Genomic DNA, 11,550 nt, shown 5'->3' on the forward strand with positions numbered 1-11,550 from the left:
GCTCCTAACCACCTAGCCTTGATTAAGGTGTCCCAAAAGAACCCCCAAGGCAAAAAATTCAATTTTATATTTTTTCGAAAAAACGGCGATTACGCTTACCGTACGCGTACAGTAAAAATTTATAATAAAAAAAAAATTATCCACATTCCCCCCCCCCCCGTGTGCAAAAGGTGCCCGCAGGGCACCTTTTGTGCATCGATTATAATTTTCTGGAACATTTAATAGTTTACCTTTCACAACGAAGCGCATAATATGTCCTCCGTGTGTGGACGGTGCGCGAAGCGCATCGTGCGTACATGGCCCATCCAGCGTAACGTGGGCACGCGGTGCGCATAGCGCACCGCGTGCCCACCGTGCGTGCACAGCACTGACTGCGTAAAGTGGGCGCGTGGTGCGCAAAGCGCACCGCGTGCTCACTGTGCGCGCACGGTGCGCGAAGCGCACCGTGCGTACATGGAACCAACTGCGTTAAGTGGGCGCGCACGCCACGAACGGCTTAAAGTAACTTAGCATTTTAAAAAACGTACAAATTCACTGAAAAAACCATAGGTTTCACACACGTTATAGTTAGGAATTAGCATTTAAAAAACCTTGCAAATTCACTGAAAAAACCATAGGTTTCACACATGTTATAGTTAGCTGGACATTTTACTCATAAAAAACCAATGAAATTCCCCCGTTATAGTTAGTGCAGGCAACTATAACTCACGCGACCGCAATCCTCTGCTGATGACATATGTGTCTTTATGAAAAAAAAATATTTGTAATATATGTATAGCTAAAATTTAATGGAAGAAGACATGGGCAAATAAGTGTCTAAATACAGTATTAGCATCAGCAGAGGATTGCGGTCGCGTGAGTTATAGTTGCCTGCACTAACTATAACGGGGGAATTTCATTGGTTTTTTATGAGTAAAATGTCCAGCTAACTATAACATGTGTGAAACCTATGGTTTTTTCAGTGAATTTATATATATATGTATATATATTACCTACTGGCGGTCGCCAGTAGGTAGTTATAGTTAGGACCAAGTTTCCATAGGAAGATAATTTTTTTGTTTTGCTTATAACTTTGGCCTCGTTTGATGAATCTTCATGAAATTTTCCAAACTAATTCTTTGTTCATATCAGATCCTATGTGGGAAGTTTGGGGGTGATTCGTCAAGGGGGGCCGAGAAAAAAGGGGGGTCCCAAAACGTGTTTTCTCCATGTTCATTTGCATAGGAAACTTTAGACAAGGCTACAGGTTGAACGGGTGAACGGAATTACCCCAAATTTGGCAGGGAGAAGGGTCTTGGTCTAGAAAGCACGCTTTTGTTTATTTGGTGTAAATCCATTCAGTAGTTTTGGAGAAATATCGAAGTTTACAGATATCGATATTTGGCAATTCTGCCATCTGATTGGCTGAGGCGTAACGAGCTTGCTGCTTATTGGTTGTGAGCTCTGCAAGCGGTTGCAACTAGGAAGTGTTGGCTGCCATTTTGTGATTCCATTGAAGCGAGTAAGGGAAAAAGGGCGAAAAGAGTAGGAAACAGGAGGATAGAAGCACTGTAACCTCTGTGGGGGAGTGTGAAGCGAAGTAGTCACACCTATCGGTCTGAAAGTGCGGTGTTGCTCAGAGTGGCATGGTGTTGAGATGAGATGGTGCTACAGTCGGGTATGAAACCTAGAGCCTAACCTGGGAGGTCATTGCTGTAAAGTGATGTCCTCTGGTGTTTGTAGGATACCTGTGGAAGTAGTGCTAGTAGGCGTTTACACCATACAGGGAGTGCGAAGTGAACTACTGAGCTCTACCATGCGTTTATACTATACTGGAAGTGGAAAGCGAAGTACTACGCCTACCGGTGTGAAGACGCGGGGATCAAACCGAGCGGATTGTTGTAAAGTGATGGGCTGTGGGCGCTGTAGCATACTGGCAGCAGTAGTATAACTGTAAGTAGTGTTAGTATGCGTTTATACTATACAGGGAGTGGGAAGTGAACTACTCACCCCTACTGGTCGGAAGACTCGGGGATTAAAGCGTGAGCTCATTGCTATAAAGTGATGTGCTCTGTGTACTATTTCAAGGTAAGTCATAGTACAATGTTAGTATGTAATGATACTATAATGTAAGTATGTAATGTTAGAATGTAGGGCTGTCATGAGGAGAATCTTGGGGAGTTTGTACACGGTGCTGGAGAAGACGGATGCCTTGGTGTCTGGTCCTGTTGGTGGCTGTTTAAACTGTCTTTTTTTCCTGCAATAAATCTACTTATCGAATCCACTGCTGTCTTCCTGTTCATTACATAAATTTGGCGATGAGCGGGAGAAGGTGAAAAGAAGGCAGCACTCACCAAGATTTTGCGCTTGCTTGCGTTGTGCTGAAGACCCGTTTTCTTGAGGAATCTGTTTCTACTCATCCCAGGGTCTTGTGCTGAAGACCCGTATTCTTGGTGAATCTGGTTCTACTCATCCCAGGGTCATCGGCTGATCGAACTATGTGATCCTACCTCTGGTAGGATTTATATTTTTTGATTTTGGGCTTCCTCTGCCTCTTCACTACACTCTGGTTGCTGTACCACACGGGTGCAAGTAGTGTTAGTATGCGTTTATACTAATTCTGTAGTTGTGCATTAAACAAAGCATCATGGTCCCATGGAGCACCACCTCCCAGGAGCAGGTCATGCAATGTCCCGGGGTGTGCAAGCGCGGGACATTTATGTTTGCTTTTACAGGGCGGGAGCATTGCTTTCACCCTGTAATAGTAAATTCTTGTTTGCCTCATTGAAGCAAGAGGAGGAAAACCTCGTATTGTTTCAATAAAGCGGAACCGGATGGTAAAAATGGAGAAAAAAAAAATGAAGCGGGGTCTCACCCGTTCATTTAAATGAGCACACTGGTGGGTAATGTTCCAGGACCAATCCTATTATTATATTGCGGGGTCTCTGCAGCACTGGGGATCTTAATCTCACATCTAAATTAGGAGCGGGAGGGCACAGAGGCGTTTTGCAGACTAGGGGATCGACACCTCCCCGGGTATTGTTTACGAATTGTTAGGGGGGCTTCGAGGCCAACTCAAGACCGGGGATTGGCAAACTCCGGGGCTTTATTTAAATATACAGGGTGGGCCTTGTCAGTCCTTGAAGCCTCGGTGGCCCTAGGCAGTGCCTTATTAGTTCTGAAATCACACTGGCAATACTCATGGTGTTATAAAGTGATACACTCATAGAACTCTTGCTGTTGTACAATTACCCAGGCTTCATTTATATAATAGTCTGCTGGTTTATATTTGGTAGGTGCACCGGAAAATTAAACAAAATTTCCGTTATAATCTACTATTAACCGCCGATTTGTACAATAAACTACAGACAAGTGTTGTCAGAAAAAGAAGACCCTTACACTCAGTTATTTATTGGTATAAAAAAAATAACTTTTATTAACACAACACAAATAAATGGAAATGTAACTTTATTAGAACAACAGTAAAACATGAAAGAAGTGGGTGGGACTCCTTCGGAAGCAGCATACAAAACCTGCAAGACAAAAAAGAAACATAAGTATGTGTGCCATGTCTAAGAGAAAAAGAAAGGTAGTGAGAATGAACGGAGGAAAGTGAGAATGGGATAGTGAGAGAGTGGGTGGAAGGGAGAAGGGGAGGGAGAGTGAAAAGAACAGAGGGAGGAGGAGACAGAGTGCTGGTCTACTGCACCCAGCCCTCACTGTTCACCTCCCATCACCCGTGTGTCTGAGACGCTGGGGTCCGCGAGAAAGAGTGCGGTCCAGCAAGTCCTTAAAATGAAACAGAGATATGAATGAGGCCAGAGATTACATTATTATCTATGGTAACATCACTTGCCTGCACCTGTGCACCCAGGCTGCTGTACCCCAGCCCCTTTCTACACTCTGTGCTCAATTGCAGGCTTGACTGCTCACCTGCCACAACCGGTGTGTCCAAGGATGTGCTGGTGTGAGCTCCAACTCTGGGGTGCTGCTATCAGGGTGGCCCAGCAGGTCTCCGGTCGGGGACGGTGTCTTGATACCACGGTGGAAGGCATCAGAATGCCCAGGGCATCATCATGGGGTGAGCACCCACTCCGCCCATTTTGGCTCCACTAACCCAGTGTCTGAAAAGGGAAAAAAAATGTAATGTTGGAAACGTCGAGGTAAATGAAGGTTTCTTTCAACGTTAATAGAGAGCACCAGTTGAGTGCATCCTTCCTTCTTGAAGTACGATCTTCAAACTGTTAGTGGTAATCATGGTTCAAAGAGGAGTTGGAGTGCACGAGAATACACAAGGGTAAATAATAAAATGTTATGCCAACGTTCACATACAAAGGAGCAGAGCGCATGCTAGAAGTATAATGTGCGTGTGTAATGCAGTGGTGCAAGCCTGTGTGCATGTACACTTAGTAATCAGCTCACTACAGTGCCCCAAAAGCCAACGCCACTTGTCTGTAGGGCAGCGCTGCCCACTGGCTCAGGCCTACAGTACGGTCCAGCAGGTCCTTAAAATGAGACAGAGATGTGACTGAATGAGGTCATAGATCACATCGGTACGCAGGGTAACATCGGTTGTTCGCACCTTTGCACACAGGCTGATGCACCCCACCCTTCCCTCATCACTGCGCTCAACACGTGTCTGTAGGGCAGCGCTGCCCGCTGGCTCAGGCCTACAGTACGGTCCAGCAGTTCCTTAAAATGAGACAGACATGCAACTGAATGAGGTCAGAGAACACATTTTTAAGCAGGGCAATATCGCTTGTTTTTACCTGCGCACCCAGGCTGATGCAACCCACCCCTCCCGCAGAATCACACTCAATTGCAGCCCTTGTGCACCCAGGCCCCACTGCTCACCTGCTGTCATTCTTGTGTGTCCAAACACGATGGGCAGCAGTGTTCACAATTCATGTGCAGTGTTGAATGCGACAATGGTGTGTGCCTTATGGATCCCTTTTTTTATTGCGCATTGTGATATGCGAGGTGGATGCGGCCATATCACCTGAGGCAGTGTAGAAGAACTGTGGCGTCGTCGTTATCCTATTTATACGTACACAAAGTGGGCTGGGCTTGGGTATGCCAGGCTAGCGTAGGGGTGTGAATAATAGTTCCGGGGGCTTGGGCGTTGTTCAGTTCCTGCCTGGCCAGGAAGTGTACTCATGTGTGTTTCTGTTGCAGTTTTGACATCGCAGAATGCGCAATTTACATTAATGTAGCATGTACCGGGAGGGCGGCAACTATCGCTAATGAGATGCTGTTTGAAAACATTGAATGGCCAACATCACATGTCGTTGTCAAGGTTGTGGATATGCGCAGACACTCATGTCAATGGTGTGCGGTATTATTGAAAGTGTTGCTTTCGCGAAGCGCACACATGTGAATGTGCTCGGATGGAGGGAGGATCAGCAGTGAGGCTACGTCATAAATAGTGATAACGTTCATTATAGTTAAGCAATGCATGCCAAACATGAATCTGAAAGTCTCACATATGACACACTACTATACTAGTAAAGCCTGACAACAGAGAATACAGCAATACAAATGTACACATTAATGTTTACTGTTTGTCACATGTGATCTAGGATGTGCACTCTGCCCGCGCTGATAATACCCCTTCGGGCCAGCAATACCCAGGCCGAAAGGCGGTACAATAATGTGCACACACACACCAGGGGCATCGTGTAACACACATTTGATTTTTGATGTAACGTTTGAGATGAATGGCGATCACACGTGGAAGGCTAATGTACAGACCATAAATATTGATCAAGATGATCGTTGCATGTTGTGTGTAGTAGAAGATATGTGTAAACAGCAAAAAAACTTTACAAAAAAGCTCTCTAAGCAGAAGGGGTGTGTCTCATCAATCGCTGTAGAGAGAATGACTAAAATGGGTGGGGTCCTTCAACTGTTACAATGGGAAATGTTATAAACTGATCAAATGCTTTTTTTTAAGGTCACATGGCAATCGTGCATCGAGGGAGCAGGAAGGCCGCACCCGACAAGATTTTGAGAAAATATATTTATCACAATATAAGTTTATTACAGTTAGAAATATATAAATGTTTAAAATATTTTAGATTATCGCTTGCTCTCCTATACAGTTTAAAGTTATTTAGATATAGTTTTGAGCCATAAAAAAAAACGAGGAAATGGCGTACCCAGCGTGACACCATACTTCTATGACGTAACACAGGGCCTGGCAGCGTGCACTCGTCGCATATGCAACGCACAGCTGGCGTGACCCCATACGTACATGACGTAACGCATGGCTTGGTACTGCGTACCCGTCAGATACCAATGTAGCAGCTGGAGCAAACTCATACGTATATGATGTTACGCGGGACGTGGTGCCACGAATCCGTCGGATACGAAATGCGCATCCTTTACGAGTTTAGCAATATGGCGAATAGGATTCGCGTGGGGATGGAGCTTGGTACACTACCGGTATGGGAGTTCAATTTTCTCCCAAAAAAAAAGATATATATATTTTTTGGGGAAGATATAAAACATAACATAATTTTTAAAGTTAAAAAAAAGAAGTATAATAGAGTTCCAAAATATTACAAAAAAATAGAAAAAATATAGGTTTCATAAACATAAAAATATGAAATTAACATTTAAAAAACCTTTGAAATTCACTGTAAAAACCCATAGGTTTTACGGACGTTATAGTTAGGAATTAGCATTTAAAAAACCAAGAAATGTTCCATTTCTTGGGGCCCATCCAGGGCAAGCATTCGTGATCCTTTTGTTCGGCACCAATTTGGGAGAAATTGTTGCCATACTACCTATACCACAATCCTGTGGGGGACTGCTTTGACAAACAGCCTATCAGAAGGCAGCAGATATGTATTAAAAGCGTGGCATATGAGACACAGATTAATGGCCTCTGAAGAAGTGCAAACGAAATGCATCAGGCCGCATCTCATGCTTGGGGCATCTACAAGGTATCACCACTCTCAGAGTGCATTCCCGCCACCTGAGCACCTGGAGCTTATATATATATATATATATATATATATATATATATATATATATATATATATATATATTCACTGAAACCATCGGTTTAAGAGAAGGTTATAGTTGGTTGGACATTTCATTCGTACAAAACCAGAGAAATTCCCCCGTTATAGTTAGTTCAGCTAACTATAATTCGTGCCCCCGCAATGCACTGCTGATGATGTCACATATTACATCACTCATGACATGGTCAGTGAAATCACTGATGACATCACTGATGGCATCTCAAATGACATCACTGATGACATCTCTGATGACATCATCCATGTGATAATTTGATGCATCTTCTCACACCCTAATATTACCTTTGATACACCCACTCTAAATTACAGACTGCCATTCTCAAAACCATAGACACTCCAATAGCAATAACTACATATACACTTACTGATTCTTAGGTTTACGCATACATCCACTCACTCACCCGCACAGTCACTCATACTTATGGTCACTAAGTACAGGACTATCATATGCACTCATACACCTATATAAACAGTCACACACCACCACTCATCCATAGAGGTACTCACACACCTAGTCAGTCATGCAAATAATTAATCACACTGCCATTTACTCACCTATACAGGTATGCACACACCAGCTCAATCACTCATTCAAATACTAGCACATTCTTCCGCTCATATACAATCACTGATACAAGCACACACTCATCCATACAGCCACTCTCACGTTCAGCCACTCTCACTTTCACACACTCTCACTTATAGCCATTTATATACTCCAACAAACATATATACTGAGATGTCATCAGTGATGTCATGAGTGATGTCACTGACCATGTCATGAGTGATGTAATAAGTGATGTCATCAGCAGTGTGTTGCGGGTGCGCGAGTTATAGTTAGCTGAACTAACTATAACGGGGGAATTTCAATGGTTTTGTACAAGTGGAAAGTCCAGCTAACTATAACGCCCCTGAAACCTATGGTTTTTTCAGTGAATATATATATATATATATATATATATATATATATATATATATAGGGGAAGAAACAGTTCCCAAACTTCCCAACCCATGATGCAGCTCTGTCACCCCTTCCTTTTTAATGTCCTTACTGAAGAGCATTTGGGGGTGACACCAATATGTGCATGAGCTTATGGCAAACCCATTGATTACCATTAGTTGACTTTCTTGTCACTCTCATTTGCTTCCTTCTTATTCAATGGCTTTCCTTCATTTTAATGTGATTGTCTCTCCTCTACAGCTTCTTTCCCAGCTTTTTGATTGGGTGACACATCTTTCCACTCATCACATTCAGGGAATTACTTTTTATTTTAGCACTCCAAGGGCGGGGTATGTTTTATTGCTCACTCTATCTTGGCCTACTTTAACCCTCACACCCCCGCGCACTCTGGGTTGCTTTTCCACCCCTTCCCTCCAGTTGTCCATTGCTTCCCCCAGCTCTATTGTATCCTTTTTTGTTCAATTCCCCCACTGTCCATCTCACGCTCCACAGCTCTGCCATTACTAGCCTGATCCCCTGATCCCCTGATCCCTAGTGTTCGGTGCTATTTGGGTATATCATTCTACTTACTAGTATAAGAATATTTTTATGCTTTCATGCTGTTGTCCCTCAAAGTCACTTAGTGTTTGTTTATTTGTTTTCCTTGTTACCTTTCAGAAAGTATTTTAGACCTACTATTCATGGATTTTCCTTGCAGGGTTTGTGTGACCATTGCTAAATTACAACTATAAAAAACATGGAAACAACGCAGATGGTGGGGGGCTGATAATTCTCCTTTGGGACATAAAACCGACCCTTACCAACTCTCTTTCTCATGCTACATTCTATCTACATTTTTTTCACTCTGCATATTTTATAGTGGGATTATTAACTGAAATTTGCAGTGTTTATTGAAACATTTATGTTGAGCTTGTGTTCAATGCCATGGTTTACGTAAAGCAAATGATGCTTTGTGTTGTTGGACTGGGGGGCTTATTTATGAAAACTGTTGCATCACTGCTTGAAAACCGCGATGTGTCAATTTTCACTGCGCCCTCCTTGCGACCTGATGGATGCATCATATATACTGTATGACGAATCCTGTCGCAAGGAATGACACATACGTCAGTATTATTGAGATATCTGTCAGCATAAAACTGACGCATTGCTGGGGTGTGTCTGAAACAGATGCAACTCCAGCAATGTATGCTCTCACATGTGGCAAGCCTCATGTGAAAGGGCATACGTCAGTCTTACGCCTGCTGTGAGGCGTAAGACAAAAAGGCTCGCACGGGCGGCATAAAAGTGACATAAGGGCTCATAAATAAGCTCATGGATTTATAAGGCACAGTCAATGGGGCTTTCCCCTCCCGCCATACATACCAAGCATTTATCAGCCAGTTAAGAGATTTGTTTGTGTCAACTCATGAACACAAAAGGCTGTACTTTTCAGGCGCAGAAGTGCTGCAGATAGTGATACTGAAAGCAAACACAATGGCATTTGAATGTTTTTCTCCATGTGAAAACGCTAGCATTTTTGCTTTTAGTTGTGTCATTCTCGCTGCTCATACATACTGTGTTATTTGATATTTTGATTTTGATATCTTGTTGGGAGTAGAGCGCCACACTGGATGGTAAATAAAAGGTTATATAAAGCTGCAGTATTTTGCAGATTCTATTATGTTAGGATCTCGGGCCTTCCTTAGGGGCAGATGCTTCTTAAGTGTGGTGTGGTAAATTGTCTCTGTTCCTTCTCTCAGGCGAATGCTAGTATTCAGTGTGCCCATCCGTCTTCCAGGCTGTTATGTAAAAACACTAAAGAGGTATTGTTTTTTGTTCATGTTACCAGCGAATTAGGTTTTATTTTGTACAAGAACTATTTGTGTTTACCTAGTGCTGTGTTCAGAGAAGAAACATTGATTAGAAACATGTTTTTTAAACTTTACACCTTAGTGAAAGAAAAGATAAGGACTACATGCATGATGCCAAGCAGATCAATACAATTTCGAATTCATTTTACTGTTCCCTGTTAACAAAACGTTGCTTTTTACCTTACCAGGGAAGCAAGAAATGACTACGACTAGATAACATTTTCTAAGAGTACAGCGACAAAGCCAAGAGTAAAAGAAGACAAGTCATGGACCCTCGTGTGATAAGTCTATTAATTTTCATAGTATCTCCAAGAACCAATAAGCAGGTAGGCAGCTACATTTCATCACACTGTTTCCAATGAAAAAAATCTCTCTTAGCAAAAGAACCCTACCAAGTATATTAAAAAGCGAATAATATTAGCCAAACGATGCTGCAAAGGATGAAACTCCACCACACCTCGTACAGTAAACTGCTTTCTCCCTCTTCCACACTTCTTTCTTTGGCATACATTTCTGCTGTCAGAAGCACAAAGCTTGCTTATTAAATAATGACTCATCCTACACTTAATTAGTACTTGCAAAAGTTTATGGCAGCCAAGCACCAAGGCTCTCTGAATATAGTGAGGTCTATTAGCTTTGGCAATTGTTTTTGCTGATGCTGTTCAGAATTATAAACTACGGGTCTTATTTATGAAAGCCCTGCGTCCCTTTTGCACCATGTGAAGTGGTACGTATGATGGAGGGCTCTCATAAAGATTTATGAAGCCTCGCAAAGCCTTCCTGCTTGGCTTTGAGTGGCCTCATATATAATGAACAAGATGACGCAGAGCAAATCGCTGCATCACCTTACTCTGCGCCCAGGAGGCATTCCATGGGATTGTGGTGGGTTTTCCCACACAACATCCATGGAATTGAATGCTGCCCCAGATTTACAAAGACATGTAAACCTGGGTAAGCGTCAAATCCGTACACCTCTAGAGGTGAGGGGTAATGAGGAGAAATATGTTTATTTCTAATCGTTTCTGCAGCACACATAGAAAGAGGAAAATGCCTCTTAGGATTGTTTTTGTGCAGAAAGGTGTCCCTTCCGGCACAAAAACAATCCTGCCTGGAATGGAGGCACTGCTGCACTGTGGTGCAAGGGTGCCTATGTTGGCACTAGGCTGCCAAAACAGCACCAGTGCAAACAGAAAGGACAGGAATTATACTTTTTGTTATGCCTAGGTGCACCCAACGTAGTTACCTATAGATATATCATGTGAATTAAAATGTAAAGTCCTGAGCAGAAGTGGGTGGGCTTTGCATTTGACTTTTTAATAAATATAATATTTGCAAACATTATGGGTAATCATCGCTTTAATAATTCATCATGAACATTAGTAGGAGTGAATTATGGAAAAGGGGTTGGCCAACATCATGTGTGCACCTGCCATTAGAGTTACATTGAACTCATCATAAACATTTACCTTAATGTAAGAATAGTCAAGTGTTTGCAAGGTGGAGCAATAGTGCGGCCTCCTAAGGATGACCGCATCTTGTACTTCTTCCTCCTGTTCGTTCTTGGTATACAAGCTGGTTTGGAGTTGACACACACAGGGGTATATTCTCAAAAACGTGTGATAACTATCACAAAAGTTACTTAACGCAACCCAAAACATCGCAGTCCATCGTGGGAATTTTACGTCGTGTTAACCAGGTATTCACAAGACGGCGG

This window comes from Triturus cristatus, chromosome 5_1 (genome assembly GCF_964204655.1).
Source record: "Triturus cristatus chromosome 5_1, aTriCri1.1, whole genome shotgun sequence".
Taxonomy (NCBI): domain Eukaryota; kingdom Metazoa; phylum Chordata; class Amphibia; order Caudata; family Salamandridae; genus Triturus; species Triturus cristatus.